This window comes from Pseudonaja textilis, chromosome Z (genome assembly GCF_049901715.1).
Source record: "Pseudonaja textilis isolate UNSWEBS1 chromosome Z, rPseTex1.2, whole genome shotgun sequence".
NCBI lineage: Eukaryota > Metazoa > Chordata > Lepidosauria > Squamata > Elapidae > Pseudonaja > Pseudonaja textilis.
Window position 1 is genome coordinate 118,637,116 of NC_142008.1, and position 4,580 is coordinate 118,641,695.

Below are 4,580 nucleotides of genomic sequence, written 5' to 3' on the forward strand. Positions count from 1 at the left end.
ATTAACTCAAGGTTAATTATACCAACAATCAAGTAAACAATACCCCAGTCAAAAGCTACCAAAGAGCCATCCATAAAGAGCCCAATCTTTAAGACTTACCCCACCCACACAGACAGGCAAGACACCGGACTATAAACTGAGAGCATACAGCACTCCTTACTAGAACAGATGATATTAACTAGCTAGGGTAATAAAATGTCTGCAAGGCAACAAGCAAGCTGAGAGAGCACCGAGCACCCCTCCATAATATGGAATGCCCAGATGAACAAATATCCTTGTTTTTCTTTCAAGATATGGAAGATTGTTTTGAATGTTCAGAAGATCATTATCCAAATAAAGAAAAGAAAGGATGTATCCTGAAACTGCTGGTTTTTCTAACTTTTGAAGAAACCGTAGGAATTGGTTTAACCTCAGCAGCACTTGGTTTTTTCTTCTTGACATCATGGGTACTTGCAACATTTATTAAGTACAGGAATACTCCCATTGTCAAAGCCAACAACCGCTCCATTACCTATACCCTCCTTGTCTCTCTTATGCTCTGTTTTCTTTCCTCTTTGCTCTTTCTGAGCCAGCCTGGCAAAGTGACTTGTCTTCTCCGACAATCGATGTTTAGCATCACTTTCTCAGTGGCCATTTCTAGTGTACTGGCCAAAACCATCACCGTGGTTGTTGCCTTCGTGGCCACTAAACCAGGATCTCAAATGAGAAGATGGGTGGGGAATAGATTGGCTGTCTCTACTATTCTTTCATGCTCTTTCTTCCAAGTGTTCCTTTGTATTTTTTGGTTGTTGACATCTCCCCCATTCCCTGAATTGGACATGTACTCAGAGCTCCAAGAAATAATTTTACAGTGCAATGAAGGTTCAGCTTACTTCTTCTACTGTGTCTTGGGTTACATGGGTATCTTGGTCATTGCAAGCTTTATTATGGCTTTTCTTGCCCGTAAATTACCAGACAGATTTAATGAAGCCAAGTTCATCACCTTCAGCATGTTGGCCTTTTGTAGCGTGTGGATCTCCTTCTTTCCTGCCTATCTGAGCACAAAAGGAAAAGCCATGGTAGCTGTGGAGGTCTTCTCCATCTTGGTTTCCAGTGCTGCTTTACTGGGATGCATATTCTTGCCAAAATGCTACATCATTGTTTTTAGGCCTGACCTCAACCACAGGGAGCAAATCACAAAGAGGAATTAGTATCTGATGTGGTCTTTCTGTTTCAGCAGAAGGGTTGAAAAAAGAAAAAGTGCTTTCTATAGGAAACTTATATAAATCTTATATAAGTTTAACTCTACCCATACATCTATTTCTGGAGCGATCTGTTATTATATATGAATAATATGGGAAATGTAGTGAAATTAAAATAAATGCATTTTTCTTTCTGTCTCATGCTTTATTCAAAGTGTATGGTGACCCATGATCATAACAAAGAGTAATTTGAATCAGTTTACAATAAGAAGTCTGGCATTTTTAAAGAAAATCTGCTGAAATTCAGCTCAAATCAGAAAAATGTATATACCTCTCTCTGATTACAAACTATATCAAGAGGGAAACTTCAGGAAGGGTTAAAAAAAGAACTTGTACTCCTTGAACAAAGAGGTGAGAGGTGGCCCAACTGAGTGTTGGCCCAATTGAGAGGTGACCCAGTGGAGAGGCAGCCCAGTGGCCCAGACTGATATGTCAGTTGAGCCAGTGTGGTAGAAACAGAGGCAACTGAGCAGTAGTGACAGTAGACCAGCAACTGTTTGCAGCATGACAGACCTTGAGCAGCAGCAGTGCAGAGCTATGTGGTGGAGGAGTGTAGCACCCTGAGCAGCACTAAGTGCAACGCAGTGGACAAGCAAAGGCTGAGAGCAATGGAGTGGGCTAAATGATCAGTGGCACCCACTGTAGCTGCTGATAGCAGCATGGTGGACTAGCAAAGAAGAGTGCCCTCATCAGCACCTCTTATCTAAAAACCATGGCAGTGAACAGTCAACCAAAGGGCAAGAAAGCAGGAAAAAAAGGATAAGTACAAAACACTTCTGAACATGAAGAAAAAGGATAAACTTTCAAGTTCAGGTAGTATATGGCTAAGAGCGATATACTCTAGAAAATAGCCTGAGACTTCAAATAAAAAAGTACCTATTAATTCATAAAGGGTCAAAAAGTCCAGTAATTTTTTAGATTTTTAAAATTCCTGAATTCCCTTTCTTAAGAAAAAATACTTTTCATTTTTTTAATTTCTTATTTCAATTTTTAACTTCCTCATACTAATTTTAATCTTTTTTCAACTGTTAAATATCAGTTTTAATTTAATATTCTTTTTTTCATTTTTTTCAATTTTAAAATTCTTTTTTTAGTTTTTATTTAAAAAACAGTTTACTTATTTTAAAAGTCAAAAAGTATTTAAAAAAAGAAAAAAGAGACAAAATAGGGAAGATAGTAATGAATTTTTCAAGACAGAGAACAAAAAGGTCAAGAACTCAAAAACTATTGTAAGATGACAGTTCGGGATGCAGAAAATATTGAAAATTTTAGGATTTTCTGTTTTTTTTTTTTTTAGCAAACAAAGAAAAAAATGTGGAAATAGAGAATGAAACTCTAGTGATTTGCAAAGTGTACCATATGTTTCAGCATGCATTCACAGAAGGCCAGAACTATGTATGAATCAAATGTAAACTACTTGAATTACTAGAAGAAAAAGTAAAGGCAACTCTAGCCACTCCGAAACTCAATGAACAAATTGAGAAATCCCAACCTAAACAAAATAAAGCACAATAGGGAGCAAAAAGCTTCTTTAAAAAGATGACCCCATATATGAATATAAAGAAGATAACTGATACACCAAAATTGAACACATTAGAGAAAAACAGCTTCCATTAAAAAAAAAAAAACAGTTTATGTACATATCTAAAGAGCAAAACAAATGGAAACATGTCACTCTTAGAAGGAAAAAACCAACAACCTAGAGTAAAGCCCCTACTATCTACCTTAGCCCATTCCAATAAAGGAATTGAACACAGATTACTACCCCTTTCTTCTCCTACATGTGGGGTCCAATGACACAACCATGAATCTCAAGATTATAATAAGAGATTACAAACAGCTAGGGAAGAATGTTAAAGAATTAGGAGTACAAGTGGTATTTTCATCTATATTTCCAACAAAAGGCCAGCATCCAATGAGAGAGCAATGGATTTTAAAAATGAACCACTGGCTTAAAACTAGTGTCGTCAACAGAACTTTGGCTTCGTAGACTATGGTCTGCATTGCCAAGATGAAGGGCTACTGAAAAGGGATGGATTGCACCTCACAATAACTGGAAACAATACAGAAAATTCAGAAAATAAAATAAGTTAATAAAAGTTAATAAAATACTAGTTATAATAAAATTATAAATAGTAGCCAGCATGGGTTTGTTAAAAACAGATCATGCCGAACCAAACTTATTTCATTCTTTGACAAAGACTGATATGGAGAGTAGTAAGCACTGGGGTACAGTACTCTTCAATATCATCATAAATGACTTAGATGAGGGAATAGAAGGGGAACTCATCAAATTTGCAGATGACACTAAGCTGGCAGGAACAGCTAGCGAACACTCCAGAAAACAAGCCCAGAATCCACAAAATCTTGGCAGACTTGAACAATTGACCCTATTCAACAAAATAAAATTTAATTTGGAGAAATTTTACACCCAGAGACAAAAAAATCCCCAAAGTACAAGTTCAGATTAAGTGAAACCTAGCTTAGAAACAGGAACTGTAAGAGGGACCTTGGAGATCACGCAAGGAAATATTGGCAACAGATTCAGAAAAGGTTAGAACAGAGGGTGGAGCTGACGTTGCGATAGTAGGAAAAAGAATTTCAGGGCCTCAGGACTGATGCTGATATCCCGGCAGCTGGGTGGTCCATTTGGGTCTAAACCATCCCGAAGAGATGGTGAGCAAGGAGACTGCATCCTGCCAATCCCAGGGATATCACAAAATTTTGCTGTTGGGGAAAGTGGCCATTGAAGATGCTGAAAGGTTGGGACAGCTCCGGAATGGAAGAAAGAGAAGGAAAGAAAGTGTGTTGGCTTGGCTGAGACTTTTTTTTTCTGACAAGAGAGCACCCTAAAAGGGAAAAGTAAGACAATTGAAGGTAGAAAAGAAAACAAAGGCAAAAATGAGCCTTCTGTCAAATTAATTAGATTTTTAATTGTTTATTGTACTACTTCAAAAAAAGGAATTTTTAAAACTGGATTGGACTTTCTGTTTAAAAATTAATGGAAGATAATTTTTAACATTTATTTTAAAGGGAGAAACTGGATTTTTCTTTGTGTTTTGTTAATTTTTCTTTTTTCTCTTTTTTAAGGAGAACTTTTTATATTGAAACTGTTTTTTCTCTTTTCCAACCTTGTTATATTGTAAAGAGGGAGTGAAAACAAAGTAACACTGCCAACTAGAGGTCTTAAAGAACACTATTTAGATGAATAGACTGTGAGAAATTTTCCAGCAGGGCTGTTTAAACTTAGAGAAGATAGAGAGTTGGTCACTGAAGATTTGTTTATGCAGGTATTCCTCTTGTAAAATCTCAATGGCTGGAGAATGAAGTTGAAAGAAA